The 20,210-nt window shown below is 44.0% G+C and overlaps 1 protein-coding gene across 13 annotated transcripts in view; it reads right to left on the reverse strand.

Moving 5' to 3' along the window:
- RIMBP2 (RIMS binding protein 2) overlaps positions 1-20,210 on the reverse strand; it is a 440,277-nt gene that overhangs the window by 44,421 nt on the left and 375,646 nt on the right. The gene's annotated exons all lie outside the window — the stretch shown is intronic.

The raw sequence follows: 20,210 nt of genomic DNA on the forward strand, positions 1-20,210 counted from the left end.
TATTCCCTGCCCACAATGAGCTCCTGGCAGTAACCTTCCTCAATGGGGATGTTCTATTGACAGCTGGTTTCTGAGGGTGCTAGTGGTTCTACGATAACCGCCAAGCTAGCTCTCTTCCTCCCTTCAAGGCCCTGCTGAGAGCTCACCTCCTCCAGGAGGCCTTCCCAGACTGAGCCCCTTCCTTCCTCTCCCCCTCGTCCCCCTCTCCATCCCCCCATCTTACCTCCTTCCCTTCCCCACAGCACCTGTATATATGTATATATGTTTGTACATATTTATTACTCTATTTATTTATTTATTTATTTTACTTGTACATATCTATTCTATTTATTTATTTATTTATTTATTTGTTAGTATGTTTGGTTTTTTTTTTTTCTCTGTCTCCCCCTTTTAGACTGTGAGCCCAATGTTGGGTAGGGACTGTCTCTATATCTTGCCAATTTGTACTTCCCAAGCGCTTAGTACAGTGCTGTGCACATAGTAAGCGCTCAATAAATATGATTGATTGATTGATTGATTGATTGATTGATTCTACCATCTCCCCCACATCCCCACCACCAGGCTGCTTGGATTCTGCTGCTTCCCTGAGAACACGTATGTCCACAGGTTTGAAACACCTGAAATCCTCCCTGCCAATTAGGACCTGTGGTAACAAACCAGAGGAGGGACTAGGGGTGTGGACCGTCTGACTGGAGACCACACTGGCTACGTGGTGATTCGGGTGGCCCAGTGTAGAAAGAGCACGGACTTGGAGGACGTGGATTCTAATCCCGGCCCCATCACCCATCTGCTGTGTGACCTTGGACAAACCACTTAATTTCTCTGTACCTCAGTTACCTCGTCTTTAAAATGGGGATTAAAACTGAGCCCCACGTGGGACAACCTGATTACCCTGTACCTTCCCCAGCGCTTACAACAGCGCTTGACACATAGTAAGCGCTTAACAAATACCATTATTATTAACAGTGACTAGAGCCAAAAATTTCCTGGAAAGACTAAATTGAAAAATTTTATTTCTAATTTGGGCAAATTATTTGTCAAATAGCCCTTTTCTCTGTGGCTGTGCTTTCGCATGCAAACAATCTGGATATTCTAGGCCTCAAAATGCATTTTGGCCTGAGAAACAGCATAGGCCACCAGAAAGAGCCTGGGCGCAGAGTCAAAGGACCTGGGTTCTAATCCCAGCTCAGCCAGTTGCCTGCTGTGTAACCTTGGGTAAATCACTTAACTTCTCTATGCTTCAGCCTCCTTATCTGTGAAATGGGAGCCAAATACCTATTCTCTCTCCTATTTATACTGTGAGACTTTGTGGGACAGAGTTGAAGTGTGTCTGTCTGCATATAGTTAGGCGCTTAACAAATACTTCTATTATTATCAATAATAACTACTGAGATTCTTCAGAAGAATAGAGTATTTTGGCCTGAAATAGCTGGGCAATTCAGACATACGTGTTTGCAGACCCATGCTCTCTGTATTATTTGTGCAGTTTCCTTTTAGACTGTGAGTTCCCTAAGGGCAGAGCATGTGCTAACTGATAAATTATAAACAGAATATAACCTATTGGTGGCCTAATGTAAAATGGGGATTGAGACTGAGAGTCCCCTGTGGGACAGGGACTGTATCCAACCCGATTTTCTTGTATCCACCCCAGCGTCTAGTACAGTGCCTGGCATATAGTAAGCACTTAACAAATACCACAATTATTATTACTAAAGCCCTGAAGAGAAAGCTCTCAGCCCCAAAGCAAAAGGAGCAGGTACACATCTAAGCATAGCATTCCCTGCTGTTTGCCAAATACCATAAATTATTATTAATTGTGTTATTAACAAATTATATCATTATTGTTATTATTCTGCCATAACCGGTTAAAAGATGTTAGAGAAGCAGCATGGCATAGTGGATACAGCACAGGCCTGGGAGTTGGAAGGTCACGGGTTCTAATCCCTGCTTCGCCACTTGTCTGCTTTGTGATCTTGGGCAGGTCATTTCCCTTTTCCGTGCCTCAGTTACCTCATCTGTACAAATGGGGATTGAGACTGTGAGCCCCACATGGGACAAGCACTGTGTCCAACTCGGATTGCCTGTATCCCCCCCACCAGCGCTCAGTACAGCGCCTGTCACATAATAAGCGCTTAACAAATACCACTGTTATTAAAAGAACCAGTTATGGCAGAATAATCATAATAATGATATAATTAGTTAATAACACAATTAATAATAATCTATGGAATTTGGCAAAAAGCAGGGAGCGCTATTCTTAGATGAGTACCTGCTCCTTTCGCTTTGGGGCTGAGAGCTTTCTTTTCAGGGCTTTAATAATAATAATTGTGGTATTTGTTACGTGCTTACTATGAGCCAGGCACTGAACTAAGCGCTGGGGTGGATACAAGCAAATTGGGTTGGACACAGTCCCTGTCCCACAGGGGGGTCCCAGTCTCAATCCCCATTTTACAGATGAGGTAACTGAGGCCCAGAGAAATAAAGTGACTTGCCCAAGGACACAGAGTGGGCAAATGGCAGAGCCAGGAGTAGAACCTGTATTTCTCTGGGCCTCAGTTTCCTCCTAGGCCTGGGCTCTATCCATTATGCAAAGCTGCTTCTCCAAGGTTTTCTGGCCTAGCACTGGTGTGGCCTGTATTGTCTGCCCCCTCGTCCCCCTCTCCATCCCCCCCTTCTTACCTCCTACCCTTCCCCACAGCACCTGTATATATGTATATATGTTTGTACATATTTATTACTCTATTTATTTATTTATTTATTTATTTATTTTATTTGTACATATCTATTCTATTTATTTTATTTTGTTAGTATGTTTGGTTTTGTTCTCTGTCTCCCCCTTTTAGACTGTGAGCCCACTGTTGGGTAGGGACTGTCTCTATATGTTGCCAATTTGTGCTTCCCAAGCGCTTAGTACAGTGCTCTGCACATAGTAAGCGCTCAATAAATACGATTGATTGATTGATTGATTGCCCCTTCCTTCAGAAGCCGCGAGTCGGAGTTCAGGATAGCATGCTCTGAGTCAATCAATCAATCAATCGTATTTATTGAGCGCTTACTATTTGCAGAGCACTGTACTAAGCGCTTGGGAAGAACAAATTGGCATCACATAGAGACAGTCCCTACCCAACAGTGGGCTCACAGTCTAAAAGGGGGAGACAGAGAACAGAACCAAACATACCAACAAAATAAAATAAGTAGGATAGAAATGTACAAGTAAAATAAATGAATAAATAAATAAATAAATAAATAGAGTAATAAATATGTGCAACCGTATATACATATATACAGGTGCTGTGGGGAAGGGAAGGAGGTAAGACAGGGGGATGGAGAGGGGGACAAGGGGGAGAGGAAAGAAGGGGCTCAGTCTGGGAAGGCCTCCTGGAGGAGGTGAGCTCTCAGCAGGGCCTTGAAGGGAGGAAGAGAGCTAGCTTGGCGGATGGGCAGAGGGAGGGCATTCCAGGCCCGGGGGATGACGTGGGCCGGGGGTCGATGGCGGGACAGGCGAGAGCGAGGTACAGTGATCGACTTTCCACTCAATCAATCAATCAATCAATCATATTCATTGAGTGCTTACTGTGTGCAGAGCACTGTACTAAGCGCTTATAATAATAGCATTGATTGCAAAGCACTGTTCTAAGCGCTGGGGGGATACAAGGTCATCAGTTTGTCCCACGTGGGGCTCACAGTCTTCATCCTCATTTTACAGATGAGGTAACTGAGGCCCAGAGAAGTTAAGTGACTTGCCCAAAGTCACACAGCTGACAAGTGGCAGAGCCGTGATTTGAACCCATGACCTCTGACTCCAAAGCCCGGGCTCTTTCCACTGAGCCACGCTGCTCACTCCTCCACTGGGTAGAATTCATCCACAGCCTTTGCTTTAAATAACAATTTTGCACAGCACATTTCATAACTCAGTGCAAAACGTTTGGAAACGGGAAGCATAACAATTGCACACTGTTGGCCAAAGGCTGAGAAACAAACGGTTATCGTCTGTCACCAAACGTTGTCCGAGATAAATTGGTTTGTATCGTCCCTGGCCACAACGCAAACAAGCCGCCGATGAAACAGCTGTTTAAGACGGGGGAAGGCACTTTATGCAGTCAAAGTTATAATATGGAGGATGATGATTCAACCAAAACAAGCACATCTGTAAGACCACAAACCAAGGCTTGTGGCAGCTGAGTTACTTAATGGGATGAATGAGAGAAGATGTAAAGGAAGGATGTGTGGTGAGAGAGAGAGAGAGCACATTGTGATCCAGATGGGTATGTCCAAGAACTGTCAGAAAAGCTTTGTAGTCCAGTGGATAAAGTCTGTCTCCCCCTTCTAGACTGTGAGCCCATTGTTGGGTAGGGACCGTCTCTATATATTGCTGATTTGTACTTCCAAGTGCTTAGTACAGTGCTGTGCACACAGTAAGCACTCAATAAATGCGATTGAATGAATGAATAAAGCAAAGGCCCGGGAGAGAGAGGACCTGAGCTCTGATCTCCGCTCCGCCACTGTCTACTGTGTGACTTGGGCAAGCCACTTAACTTCTCTGTTCCTCATTTACCTCACCCTTAAGATGGGGATCAAGACTGTGAACCTCACATGGGACAGGGACTGTGTCCAGCCTAATTAGCTTGTACCTACTCCAGTGCTTAGTATAGTGCCTAGCACACAAGCAGCTGAGAAGCAGCATGGCTCAGTGGAAAGAGCCCGGGCTTTAGAGTCAGAGTTCATGGGCGCCGCCAATTGTCAGCTGTGTGACTTTGGGCAAGTCACTTCACTTCTCTGGGCCTCAGTTCCCTCATCTGTAAAATGGGGATTAAGACTGCGAGCCCCCCGTGGGACAACCCGATCACCTTGTAATGTCCCCAGCACCTAGAACAGTGCTTTGCACAAGTAAATGCTTAATAAATGCCATTATTATTATTATTATTAAGTGCTTAACAAATACCATTAAAAAATTAATACGATTTATTGAGTGTTAACTATGTCTAATGCACTGCATTAACTACTTGGGAGAGTGCAATACAATAGAGTTGGTAGACGTGATTCCTGCCCACAAGGAGCTTACAGTCTTAGAGATTCTGACATTCAGCGAGCAGAAGGTGCAGCATTTGAATTCCTGCCCTTCAAGCCCCATAACCCAGGTCCCCTCTTCCTTCCTAGACAATTAGGTTGTGGCTATGCTTAGCAAATTATCGAAACAATTCATTCCCAAATTAGACTGACCTTAATCATCTGGATATTTTGGGTGAAAGGTTTTGGCCCAATAATTGAGGCCAAAGTGATCTGAATCATTTGCAAAAATAGACACCGTCTAAACAGGATATTACATTTCCCCTGAAGTTTCAGCCCTGCTTGGAATACAAGGACCAGCTGCAAGATTTCCCAGCGCAAGCCACCACGGTTTGGATGTTACAAATGGCCCCCCTATACAGTGGCATGCTATGTCTGATGCTGTGAATGAGGGATCCCTCCTGTTGTATTATTATTATTAGTAACAACAATAATAATAATTCTGGTATTTGTTAAGGGCTTACTATGTGCCAGGCGCTGTACTGGGCCCTGAGATGGATACAAGCCAATTGGGTTGGACATAGTCCCTGTCCCATGTGGGGCTCACAGTCTCAATCCCCAGTGTACAGACAAGGTCACTGAGCTACAAAGAAGATAAGTGACTTGCCCAAGGTCACACAGTAGACAAGTCTTTTAGACTGTGAGCCCACTATTGGGTAGGGACTATCTCTATATGTTGCCAACTTGTACTTCCCAAGCGCTTAGTACAGTGCTCTGCACACAGTAAGCGCTCAATAAATACGATTGATGATGAAGTGGCAGAGCGGAATTAGAACTCATGACCTTCCGACTCTCAGGCCCGTGCTCCATCCACCTCGCCATGATTTGTTAGGCACTTACCACGTGCCAAACACTGTAATAAGTGCTGGGGTAGATACAAGATAATCAGGTCAGGCACAGTCCCTGCCCGTCATTGGGCTCACAGTCCGAGCAGGAGGGAGACAGGTATTGCACCCCCACTTTACAGATGAGGAAACTGATGCTCAGGGAAATGAAGTGACTCGCCCAAGGTCACACAGCAAGCAAGTGGTGGAGCTGGTCTGACTCACAGGTCTGTTGTCTTTCCAGTAGGTCATACTGCTTCTACCCAGTTTACAGCTTTGTTTGCAAGGTATTGAGAAGAGCCTTGGGACTAGAAGTTTCATCTTGGTTTACCTGGAAAAGGCTGAATTGAGTGTTTAGAGGCAGAGCTGGAGGCTGGAAAGATCAGTTCCATTGGGGGAACTCCAGATTGGTCCAGAACTGTATATATGTTTGTACATATTTATTACTCTATTTATTTATTTATTTTATTTGTACATATCTATTCTATTCATTTTATTTTGTTAGTATGTTTGGTTTTGTTCTCTGTCTCCCCCTTTTAGACTGTGAGCCCAATGTTGGGTAGGGACTGTCTCTAGATGTTGCCAACTTGTACTTCCCAAGCACTTAGTACAGTGCTCTGCACATAGTAAGTGCTCAATAAATACGATTGATTGATTGATTGATTGACTTTGCAAAATTGACTGTGGTTGATTAGGGGAAGCAGCATGGCCTAGTGGAAGAACATGGGCCTGGGCATCAGGATGACCTGGATTCTAATCCCAGCTCCACCAGTTCTCTGCTGTGTGACCTCGGGCAAGTCTCTTCACTTCTCTAGGCCTTAGTTATCTCATCTGTAAAATGGGGATTAAGACTGTGAGCCCCCTGTGGGACATGAACTGGGTCTGATCAGATTTGCTTGTATCTACCCCAGGGCTTACAAAAGTGCTTGAAAAATAGTGTTTAACAAATACCATCATCATTATTATTATGAGGGTCTCTAATGGTGTGCATATCACGCTGTACCTCATTGCCAGATTGCCTGGACTCTGTTATCTGACATCTATCTATCTCCCCTCTCAGGATCACACCTGGAGAGTTTCCAGTACTCTAACAGTTTCAACTATGGGAGGAAGAATCAAACAGAGGCATATCCATTTCGTTCCTAGCTTGGCCAGTGGCTAGCGAGTGCTACAAGTCAAAATTCACCTGTGCTGGGCAGCAGTAGCATGGGAGAGAGTGAAGGGCGGAGACTCAAGTTTACTGTGCGGAGGAAGGCAATGGTAAACCACTTCCATATTTTTACCAAGAAAACTCTATGGATACTCTACCAGAATGATTGCAGATGAAAATGGGAGGTTCCGGGAGAGATGTGTCTATGGCATCGCTATGGTTCGGAGGCGACTCGACAGCATAAGACGAGCAAGACAAATCTTTCTATCCGTATGTGGTTGTCACCCTTCATGTTGGGTGAAGTGATTGCTGACCACGAAATTCACCTGTGGGTTTGTGTGTGAGACTGAGAAGGCCAATGAAGGGCCTACAGCCCAGGTCTCACTGGGCAAACAAAAAAGCTGTTCCTTATTGTGTGGTTATGTTTATTAGCATAAACACATTGGGCTCTGAAAGTTCAGGCCCATTTTGCTGAATTGTGGGGAGCCACAGAAGCTCCCCACAAGTGCAGCACAGCCCAATTTCCACTTCCTCTTACTGATAGATAGGAATAGGTTAAGGGATGTTTAAGTCACTATTTGAGCTGCTCGTCTTTGGATAAAAAGGTGTGGGTCTGGCTTGGATTGGTGGCTCGTTACCAGCAAGCCCAGAGAAACAACCTCTGACTAGTTGTTGACTAGTTGACTAGTCTCCTCTGACTAGGAGAAGCAGCATGGCTCAGTGGAAAGAGGCCGGGCTTTGGAGTCAGAGGTCAGGGGTTCAAATCCTGGCTCCACTACTTGTCAGCTGTGTGACTTTGGGCAATTCACTTCACTTCTCTGTGCCTCAGTTACCTCATCTGTAAAATGGGGATGAAGAGTGTGAGCCCCCCGTGGGATAACCTCATCACCTTGTTAACCTCCCAGTGCTTAAAACAGTGCTTTGCACATAGTAAGCACTTAATAAATGCTATTATTATTATTATTATTAGTGCTTTGCTCACTGTAAGGTCTCAATAAATACAACTGAATGAATACTACCCCCTGCCGCCCTCCCCACCTCCATGCCTTCCAGAACACAACACTGAAAGTTTGGGGTGGAATGGTGTCAGCTGTGAAGTTTGGAATGTTCTTCCCTAAATCTTCCCAAATCCTTTTTTGCTCCAACAGCTCTTCATTCTGCTTTCAGCGGAGGACTGGCAGAATGATCATTCAGATGCAGCAGTAAAGCCAGAGGCATTTAGAAAAGAGCATATTAAGGAAGCACTAGGAATCCTTTCCTGTGCAATCAGCCCCCTGCCAGGATAAGTTGCCAGAACCCTCCAGCTCTATCCAGCCGATTTAGAATCGTTGAGTAAAAATAAAACCAAGTCAGCCCACCCAGAGTCCTGGGTTTTGCAAAGCAAAGAAAAACAACAACAATAAAACACACACAAAGCAATAAAGACAAGTGAGAGAAGCTAAATTCACTCTCCCTCTGAGAGGAGGAAAGACAGGCCTGGAAATGCATGAACAGATTTTATGATGAAAAGATACTCAGGGCTGCTGCTCCGAAGAGAAAGTGAGGAGTGCATATTCCCAAATCAAACTTGGTTAAGCAAATTGGAGAGCAGTCCACAGCCTGGGGACTCCTCTTCCACTACCTGCCTAACCCCATCCCCTGCAGCTTGGCCTAGTGGGAAGAGCACAGCCTAGGAGTCAGAGGATCTGGTTTCTAATCCTAGCTCTGCCACTTGCCTGCAGTGTGACCCTGGGCAAGTCACTTAACTTTTCTGTACTTCGGTTACCTCATCTGCCAAATGGGGATTCAATATCTGATCTCCCTCCTCCTTAGAGTATGAGCCCCATGTGAGACAGAGTCTGTCTCCGACGGCATTATTTTATATCGACCCCAGCTCTTAGTAACAAGCTTGGCACAGAGTAAATGCTTCACAAATATCATAATTATTATTATTAGCAGAAGATGGAGTGAAACCCAGGAACATTGAGGCTACAGCAGAGAAAGTAGGGATTATAGACTGAGACTCGATCAGATATTTTGGTGTAAAACACTGCTCCCCTGCAGGAGTGGAGCAAAGGATACTTTGTCCTTAACACAAAGTATCACTGTCAATCAATCATTCAATGAATCACTGTTCCAGAGATCCAGAAGGGGCCTCAACGGAGCAGGTGAGGAACGTCAGGAAGTATTTTGAAATTCTGGGGACCCCACAGAGTAAGGGTGTGATTTTATCATGGAATTCCTTGGATTCTTTAAGATGTATTTGGTGACTTGCAAACTTTAACATATTTGAAAAGGTAAAGTGTCTTCTGTATGCAGATTATAAAATCTTCATGGGCAAGGACAGTTTCTTTTTTATATATATTATTCTCAGTGCCCAGAATAATACTGCACTCACTATATACAAGATGATGACGAGGATGAAGCTAGAGAGGAAGGTCAGGACCAGCCTAGATGGATAATCAATACTGGGAAATCCATGCCCCAAGGCATAGCAGACCGGGAAGGTGGGATGGGGAAGGGGAGGAGGTTTTAGGAATAAAACCTCCCATACTTCCATCCTCTGTCTTTCCCATCTTATTGCTTACGTCAGGAATGGAGCAAATTGCAACTAGGATTTTCCCAGAATCCTAAAGGGCCATTTTGCCTCTGATGGATGTGATAAAGAACAGGCTTCTAAAAGTCAGCTACCCATTCGACTCCTTCCAGGCATTTGATAACTGACCCAGGATGGGGAAACTTTAACTTGGAATCTGAGTCTGTGAGAAGTAGAACCAGTTTCAAGAGAAACCATAGAGAAGGAATTTGTTGGATAGAGAATAACTGTACCTTAGGTAAAGTCACAATTCTCTCAGTGCCTCAGTTCCCACATCAATCAATCAATCATATTTATTGATCACTTACTATGTGCAGAGCACTGTACTAAGCGCTTGGGAAGTATAAATTGGCAACATATAGAGACAGTCCCTACCCAACAGTGGGCTCACAGTCTAAAAGGGGGAGACAGAGAACAAAACCAAACATACTAACAAAATAAAATAAATAGAATAGATATGTACAAGTAAAATAAATAAATAAATAAATAGAGTAATAAATATGTACAAACATATATACATATATACAGGTGCTGTGGGGAAGGGAAGGAGGTAAGATGGGGGAATGGAGAGGGGGACGAGGGGGAGAGGAAGGAAGGGGCTCAGTCTCAAAATGTTCCTACTTTCCCTACCTCTCAGACTGTAAATCCCACGTGAGACAGGGACTATGTTTAATCTGACTACTTTATACCTATCCCACTGTTTAGCATGATGCCTGACACATAGTAAGCACCTAATAAATTCCATCATTATTATTAGTGATGAATTATTCCTGGGAGGAAAACCATGTCAGTATTTTTTGCAACAATTTGGCTGAGAACCATATTGCCTGTTAATAAAAACGGAAATGATCATAATAATGATCATAATAATATTAGAGAAGCAGCATGGCTCAGTGGAAAGAGCATGGGCTTGGGAGTCAGAGGTCATGGGTTCTAATCCCGCATCCCCTACATGTCCGCTGTGTGACCTTGGGCAAGTCACTTAACTTCTCTGAGCCTCAGTTACCTCATCTGTAAAATGGGGATTAAGACTGTGAACTCCATGTGGGACAACGTGATCACCTGTATCCACTCCCACCAGCACTTAGAACACTGCTAAGCACATAGTAAGTGCTTAACAAATGCTATTATTATTATTATTATTATTATTAATCAATTGTATTTACTGAGTGCTTACTTTGTGAAGAAGCACTGTACTAAGTGCTTGAGAGCATACTATTTAACAGAGTTGGTAGAAACATTTCCTGCCAACAATGAGCTTACAGTCCAGTCGGGGAGATAAACATTAATATTAATTTTAAAAATGCAGATATGAACGTAAGTGCTGAAGGGCTGAGGGAGGGGTGAATAAAAAGGGAGCAAATCCAAGTGCTACAGCGATGTAGAAGGAAGTGGGAGGAAAGGAAATGAGGGCTTAGTTGAAGGAAGTTTCTTGGAGGAGATGTGTCTTCAATAAAGCTTTGAAGGTGGGGAGAGTAATCATCTGTTGTGTGGCTCAGTGGGAAGAGCACGGGCTTTGGAGTCAGAGGTCATGGGTTCAAATCCCGACTCCCCACTTGTCAGCTGTGTTACTTTGGGCAAGTCACTTCAGTTCTCTGGGCCTCAGCTACCTCATCTGTAAAATGGGGATGAAGATTGTGAGTCCCCCGTGGGACAACCTGATCACTTTGTAAACTCCCCAGGGCTTAGAACAGTGCTTTGCACATAGTAAGGGCTTAATAAATGCCATTATTGTTATTATTGTTATTATTATCTGTTGGATATGAAGAAAGAAGGCATTCCAAGCCAGAGGCAGAACGTGGTTGAGAGGTCGGCAGTGTGATAGACAAGAACAAAGGTATAGCATGTGGACTGGCATTACAGCAGTGAAGTGTGTGGGCTAAGTTGTAGTAGGAGAACTCATCTAAGCGGTTAGTACATTGCTTCTGCACACAGTAAGCGCTCAATAATCAACCAGTGATCTTTACTGAGGGTTTACTTTCTGGGCCTCAGTTACCTCGGCTGTAAAATGGAGAGTAAGATTGTGATCCCAATGTGGGACAGGGACTGTGTCGAACCTGATTAACTTTTATTTACCCCTGTGCTTATAACAGTGCCTGGCACAAAGTAAGCGCTTAACAAGTACCATAAAAAAACCTAAAAAACAAGGAAAGCTGACCTTCTGGGATAGATCACTACTTCCCTCCTAGGGAGTTGGCATTTAGTAGTAATATTATTTATCATTTATTTATTTATCATTTATCATTTATCATTTATTATTTATCATTTAAAGTGTGAAGGTGTGCAGAACACTGTAAACTCCTTGTGGGCAGGGATTTTATCTACAAACTCTATTCTAAGAGAAGCAGCGTGGCTCAGTTTAAAGAGCATGGGCTTTGGAGTTGGAGGTCATGGGTTCAAAGTCTGGCTCCGCCAATTGTCAGCTGTGTGACTTTGGGCAAGTCGCTTAACTTCTCTGTGCCTCAGTTCCCCCATCTGTAAAATGGGGATTAAGACTGTGAGCCCCCCGTGGGACAATCTGACCACTTTGTAACTTTCCCAGTGCTTAAAATAGTGCTTTGCACATGGTAAGTGCTTAATAAATGCCATTATTATAATTATTATTATTATTATTATTTATTGTTCTTTACACTGTAAACTCGTTGTGGGCAGCGAATGTGTTTACCAACTAAATCTGTTGTACTGTACTCTCCCAAGCACTTAGCACAGTTCTTAGCACACAATAAGTACTCAATAAAGATCACTGGTTGATTGATTGGGAATTAAACAGGTCCCTGGGCCTCAGGGGGCTTACCAAACATGGGTGGAAGGTGACTTTTCTCATGTTGCCAACTTGTACTTCCCAAGCGCTTAGTACAGTGCTCTGCACACAGTAAGCGCTCAATAAATACGATTGATGATGATGATGATGATGGAGGAACAGAAGATGGGTAGGGGGCAGTTTCGCCTCCCCTCTGATCTGATCTAGTAAATCACCCATGGCACAGGTTCTCAGAGTCCCCACATCTTCGTGGGTGGATTGAGGCTTATCCTCCATTTATGATAGGAGAGTTTGTCACGTATTCAGAAATGTGGAATTAATCTAGTCTTTTCAGTGAACGCCACGCTGACATTACCAGAAATAACTCAGGCCAGTTCTGTTCAGCTGCATCAGTGGCAAAGATCCAGTGAAAACCTGGCTGCTGGAGCCAAAATCTTGTATCTCGCCTGGCTATTTCCACGGTGGTGCTGAGGCTGTTCAGTTATTTCTGAAGAGGAGCTATGCCTCACACTCGCCAGTGAGAAGCAGATCTTTAAAGTTTTGGAACAGAGTTCCATTTTTGAATGGCAGGTTGAACTCACAGTCACTCCATGGACGCTTATTTAGATAGCTTTCTTAGTAGTAAGAAGCAGTGTGGCTCAGTGGAAAGAGCCCGGGCTTTGGAGTCAGAGGTCATGGGTTCAAATCCCGGCTCCGCCACTTGTCGGCTGTGTGACTTTGGGCCAGTCACTTCACTTCTCTGTGCCTCAGTTACCTCATTTGTAAAATGGGGATTAAGACTGTAAGCTCCCCATGGGACAACCTGATCACCTTGTAACCTCCCCAGTGCTTAGAAAAGTGTTTTGCATATAGTAAGCGCTTAATAAATGCCATCATTATTATTATTGAGAAGCAGCATGGCTCAGTGGAAAGAGCATGGGCTTTGCAGTTAGAGGTCGTGGGTTCAAATCCCGGCTCCGCCAAATGTCAGCTGTGTGACTTTGGGCAAGTCGCTTAACTTCTCTGTGCCTCAGTTACCTCATCTGTGTAAAATGGGGATTAAGACTCTGAGCCCCCCATGGGACAACCTGATCACCTTGTAACCTCCCCAGCGCTTAGAACAGTGCTTTGCACAAAGTAAGTGCTTAATAAATGCTATTATTATTATTATTATTATTATGTATACCTGTGACTCCTTATGAGCCACACTGAATGGCTCCAATCTGCTCTTGGAGATTACTAGGTAAGAAGGTTAGTTATTGTAGAAGAGTGAGCACTCAATTCTCTCAAGTTAAAATCTGAAGCTGAAATGGGTCCAAAAGATGCACATTCCAGTCAAGGGAAATCGATTGAATGAGTCCTGAAGAGTTCTGCAGAAGTAACAATAATGACCACTTTATGACACTGCTGTTCTTCCAGGCATAAAAGCATCTAGTAAATGGGATTTCTGCCTGCTGTCAGTAATGGGCCAGTGGTATGTAGTTGATGATGAAAATTGGCAGTTTCTATATAATGAAAGCAAATATTATATACACATGATGACTATTTTTCAGACTTCAATCATTTTCCATTAGCATCATGAGGACCTGTAAATATATTTATACATCTACTTATCCACATAGAGGTCTGTACCCATTTCTATAGATACCCTGTTCTCCCTTTCTGTCAAAGCCTGCATTAAGAAAAACTGAGTTATAGTACTCACTTGTTTTGATGTTACGTGCATGCAGACAGACATTAATCAATCAATGGCATTTACTGAGCGCTTACTAAGTGCAGTGCACTGTACTAAGCTCTTGGGAGTATAAAATACAACAGAATTTGTGGACCCTTTCCCTTCCCATAACGAGCTTAGAGTCTAGAAGGGGAGACAGACATTATTATAAATAAATAGTTTATAATATAGAATTTTAAGATATGTATCACATATTGAGATAATTTTTTATTCATTCATTTAACCATATTTATTGAGTGCTTATTGTGTGCAAAGCACTGTACTAAGCACTTACAAGAGTACAATATAACAATTAACATTCATTCATTCAATCATATTTATTGAGCGCTTACTGTGTGCAGAGCACTGTACTAAGCGCTTGGTAAGTACAAGTTGGCAACATATAGAGATGGTCCCTACCCAACAACGGGATCACAGTCTAGAAGACACACTCCCTGCCCCCAATGAGCTTACAGTCTAGAGATGGCATTTTTAGACTGTGAGCCCACTGTTGGGTAGGGACTGTCTCTATATGTTGCCAACTTGTACTTCCCAAGCGCTTAGTACAGTGCTCTGCACACAGTAAGCACTCAATAAATATGATTGATTGATTGATTGATTTGTTGAGCACTTACCATGTGCCAAACACTGTTCTAAGTGCTAGGGCAGGTACAAGTTAATTGGGTCAGACACAGTCCCTGTCCCACGAGGGGCTCACGGTCTAAGTAGGAGGGAAAACAGGTATTAAATCTCCATTTGACAGTTGAGGAACCTGAGGCACAGAGAACTTAAGTGACTTGCCCAAGGTTGCACAGCAAGCTATTGGCAGAGTGGGATTAGATTCCAGTTCCTCAATAATAATAATAATAATAATAATAATGATAATAATAATAATAATAATAATGACGAAATTTGTTAAGCGCTTACTAGGTGCAAAGCACTGTTCTAAGCGCTGGGGGGGTACAAGATGATCAAGTTGTCCCACATGGGGCTCACAGTCTTTATCATCATCATCATCATCATCAATCGTATTTATTGAGTGCTTACTATGTGCAGAGCACTGTACTAAGCGCTTGGGAAGTACAAATTGGCAACATATAGAGACAGTCCCTACCCAACAGTGGGCTCACAGTCTAATCCCCATTTTACAGATGAGGTAACTGAGGCTCAGAGAAGTTAAGTGACTTGCGCAAGGTCACACAGCTGACAATTGGCGGAGCTGGGATTTGAACCCATGACTTCTGACTCCAAAGCCCGGGCTCTTTCCACTGAGCCACGCTGCTTCTCCTTGCCTTGCCCTCTCCTACCTCACCTAACTACAACCCATCCCACAAACTTTGCTCCTCTTCTGCCCACCTACTCACTGTACCTCAATCTCGTCTATCTCATTGCTGACTCCTCACCCAAGTCCTGCCTCTGGCCTGGTACGTCCTCCCTCTTCATATCTGACAGACGATGACTCTGAAGGCCCACCTCCTCCAAGAGGCCTTCCCTGACTAAGCCCTCCTGTTCCTTTCTCCCACTCCCTTCCGCATCACCCTGATTTGCTCCCTCTATTCACCTCTCCCCAGCCCCACAGCACTTATGTACATATCTGTAATTTACTTATTTATATTAATGTCTCTCTCCCCCTCTAGCTCACTGTGGACAGGAAATTTGTTATATTGTTATAATATAATCTCCCAAGTGCTAAGCACAGTGCCCCACACACAGTAAGTGCTCAATAAATACGATTGATTGATAAGTCAATCAATCAATCGTATTTATTGAGCACTTACTGTGTGCGGGGCACTGTACTAAGCACTTGGGAAGTACAAGTTGGCAACATATAGAGACAGTCCCTACCCCACAGTGGGCTCACAGTCTAGAAGATAAATAAGATTGACTGGTCCTCTGACTTCCAAGCCTGTGTATTTGAATTCATTCTTTCAATCGTATTTATTGAATCATACATGAATCGTATATGGGGCTCACATTTCCCTTCATAATAATAATAATAATGGCATTTATTAAGCGCTTACTATGTGCAAAGCACTGTTCTAAGCGCTGGGGAAGTAACAAGGTGATCAGGTTGGATCAGGTCGTCCCACAGGGGGGCTCACAGTCTTAGTCCCCATTTTACAGATGAGGTAACTGAGGCCCAGAGAAGTTGTGACTTGTCCAAATAATAATAATAATAATAATAATAATAATAATAATGGCATTTATTAAGCACTTACTATGTGCAAAGCACTGTTCTAAGCACTGAGGAGGTTACAAGGTGATCAGGTTGTCCCACCACGGGGGGCTCACAGTCTTCATCCCCATTTTACAGATGAAGTCACTGTCACACAGCTGACACAAAGTCACACAGCTGATAATTGGCGGAGCCGGGATTTGAACCCCTGACCTCTGACTCCAAAGCCCGGGCTCTTTCCACTGAGGCACACTGCTTCATCATCAATCATATTTATTGAGCGCTTACTGTGTGCAGAGCACTGTACTAAGCACTTGGGAAGTACAAATTGGCAACATATAGATACAGTTCCTACCCAACAGTGGGCTCACAGTCTAAAAGGGCTCACAGCTTCTCTCATCTAAAGTCTGGTTTAAAGCAGACTTAAAAAAATAACACAAATGGTCAGATTCCTGTGCTCCATAACAAGCTGACTTCTGGGTGTCCTTCCTTGGGGGGGTCCCAGCTTCACATATCTTTACAGATCGGGAATGTGAAGTGACAGCCTCCCCTACAGCTTTCACGCTTCGGCCCTTTGTCAACTCATCCGCTCCCAGATCTCGAAAGGTCCACACCCAACTTCTCTCATTGCCAATTTGCCATAGAACCTTTTCTGAGCTGACTGTAGAGGTGCATCTTTTCCCTTATGACCCCCGGTCCCAGCTAGGAAGGGGCTGATTCTTTGATCGGGTCATTAGTTGCACGACACGAGCGGCCTGAGCTTTGAACACCTTCAACATCCACCCACCAAATTCAACGATAAGAGGAAGCATGTCTCAGGGATAGACTTATTCACTGTGAGCTTTTTGCCCTCTGCTCTTTGGTGACTCAAAATCCATCAGGACCTTGTCCGGACAGAAGGTCCTAAGCTAAAGCTGCTCTGCTGGTTCTCTTTTCTGTGGCCATTTTCTTCCAGGATTCTTCAGAATCACTTAATAATGATAATAATGACATTTATTAAGCGCTTACTCTGTGCGAAACACTGTTCTAAGCGCTGGGGAGCTTTTAGACTGTGAGCCCACTGTTGGGCAGGGACTGTCTCTATATGTTGCCAATTTGTACTTCCCAAGCGCTTAGTACAGTGCTCTGCACACAGTAAGCGCTCAATAAATACGATTGATGATGATGATGATGGGGAGGTTACAAGGTGATCAGAGGGGCTCACGGTCTTAATCCCCATCACTTCCTGGAGTCCAGTGCTCTACCTTCAGCCAGGCCCCAAATTCTTCATTATCTATAAGCCGTTTGCTTCTGAGCATGGCCTATTGGAGAGAGCAAGGGCCTGGTGGAGCCCGGGTTCTAATCCAGGCTCCATCACTTGTCTGCTGTATGACCTTGGGCAAGTCACTTCACTCTTCTGTGCCTCAGTTACCTAATCTGTAAAATGGGGATTAAGACTGTGAGCCCCATGCGGGACAGGGACTGTGTCCAACCCAATTAGCTTGTCTCTACCCCAGTGTTTAGTACAGTGCCTGGCACATAGTAAGTGTTTTACAAATGCTGCAGTTATGGACCCCACAACCGGAGGGGACCATCAGAGGTCATCTGAACCATCAATGGTCTCAGCCACTCTAAGAAGCAGCGTGGCTTAGTGATAAGAGCCCGGGCTTGGGAGCCAGAGGTCGTGAATTCTAATCCCGGCTCTGCCACTTGTCTGCTGTGTGAGCTTGGGCAAGTCACTTCACTTCTCTGTGCCTGAGTTCCCTCATCTGTAAAATGGGGATGAAGCCTGTGAGCCTCTCATGGGACAGCCTGATGACCTTGTATCTATCCCAGCGCTTAGAACAGTGCTTGGCACATAGTAAGCATGCAACAAATACCAATATTATTATTATTATTGTTATTATTATTATTATTATTATCTGGTCCAATCCTCTGTCCTCCAGGCAGGTGAAAGGCTGAGCCATCCAGGACACATCTCCTGAGACTGCAATTAAACAGATTCCTTTGAGTAATCTCTTAAGCGTTCAATCACCCTTGGAGTCAAGGGTTTTTTCCTTATGTCCCAGGGCTGCTCCCTTCATTTAATCAATCAATCAATCAATCAATCATATTTATTGAGCTCTTACTATGTGCAGAGCACTGGACTAAGTGTTTGGGAAAGCACAATGCAACAGAATTAGAGGACACATTCCCTGCCCACAACGAAGCTTAGAAGTCTAGAGGGGGAGAAATTCATTAATATGAATAAATCTAATTTGCCGTTCAAATGGAAAAGCCATCGGAAGAGTAAGTCCTAAAACAGGGTAGAAATGGGAAGTAGCAATGCCTAGTTGATGAACCACGGGGCTGGGAACCAGAGTATCTAGGTTTCTAATTGTGCCTCTGCCACTTGCCTGCTGTGTGACCCTGGGAAAGTCACTTAACTCAGTTTCCTTACCTGCAAAATGGGGATTCAATACCTGTTTTCCCTCCTACCTGACTGTCAGCCCCATGTATAATAATAATAATAATGATGATGGCATTTGTTAAGCACTTACTATGTGCAAAGCACTGTTCTAAGTGCTGGGGAGGTTACAAGGTGATAAGATTGTCCCACGGGGGGCTCACAGTCTTAATCCCAGTTTTACAGATGAGGGAACTGAGGCCCAGAGAAGTTAAGTGACTTGCCCAAAGTCACACAGCTGACAGTTGGCGGAGCTGGGGCTTGAACCCACGACCTCTGACTCCAAAGCCCGGGCTCTTTCCACTGAGCCCCGCTGCTTCTTAACATATATCTACTCTAGTGTTTAGAACAGTGCTTGATACATAAGCAGATTTAACAAATGTCTTAAAAGTGTAGGGCGAAAACTTCTGAACTATCCTGGTAATAATAACAACTGTAACTTTGCCAAACTCCTATTATGTGCCAAGCTGGGGTTAATTATAAGCCGATAAGACACAGATCCTGTTCCACAAGGGGCTAGCAGTCTAAGGGGGACAACAGGTAGCTCATCCCTCTTTTTACAGATGTGGAAACTGAGGCAGAGAGAAGTTGAGACAGCAGGCAAGAGACAGAGTTGGGGTTAGAACCCGGGTTTTCTGAATCTCAACGCCACACGCTTTCCACTAGATCATGCTGTAAGTCCCGGTCAGCTCGTCCCACTTAGTGAGATGCCTTCAATGTAGTGGTTCTTTATCTTTAATCAATCGAATTTACTGAGCACTGACTGTGTGCAGAGCACTGTACTAAGCACTTGTGAGAGTACAATATAACAGGGTTGGTAGACATGTTCCCTGCTCACAAGGAGCTTAGAGTCTATTCAAAGCCCTATTTCACTTACTTGTTTCGTCCCAATTTCTACTCTCTTCTATTGTCCGGCATCTACCAAGGTGATGATTGATTGATTAACCGAGTAGGAACATGCTCAGGATGGCACCCAGCCAATCTGAACAAGCCTAGAGCTGCAACACAAAAAAAAGGGAGACTGGGCTATCCTGAGTAGGTGTTAATGGTTTAGGAAATCCCCAAATCATGAACCCAGGGAAGAATTTCTACGCATTCTGTATATAATAATAACGATGGCATTTATTAAGTGCTTTCTATGTGCAAAGCACTGTTCTAGGCGCTGGGGAGGCTACAGAGTGATCAGGTTGTCCCACTGAGGGCTTACAGTCTTAATCCCCATTTTCCAGATGTGGTAACTGAGGCACAGAGAAGTTAAGTGACTTGCCCAAAGTCACACAGCTGACAATTGGCGGAGCAGGATTTGAACCCATGACCACTGACTCCCGATCCCATGCTCTTTCCACTGAGCCACACTGCTTCTCATCTCTCTCTCTCTCTCTCTCTCTCTCTCTACCTGTATATATATGTATATATATATATTTGTACATATTTACTACTCTATTTATTCATTTATTTTACTTGTACGTATTTATTCTATTTATTTTATTTGGTTTATATGTTTTGTTTTGCTGCCTGTCTCCCCCTTCTCGACTGTGA

Source organism: Tachyglossus aculeatus, chromosome 21 (assembly GCF_015852505.1).
Source record: "Tachyglossus aculeatus isolate mTacAcu1 chromosome 21, mTacAcu1.pri, whole genome shotgun sequence".
Lineage (NCBI taxonomy): Eukaryota > Metazoa > Chordata > Mammalia > Monotremata > Tachyglossidae > Tachyglossus > Tachyglossus aculeatus.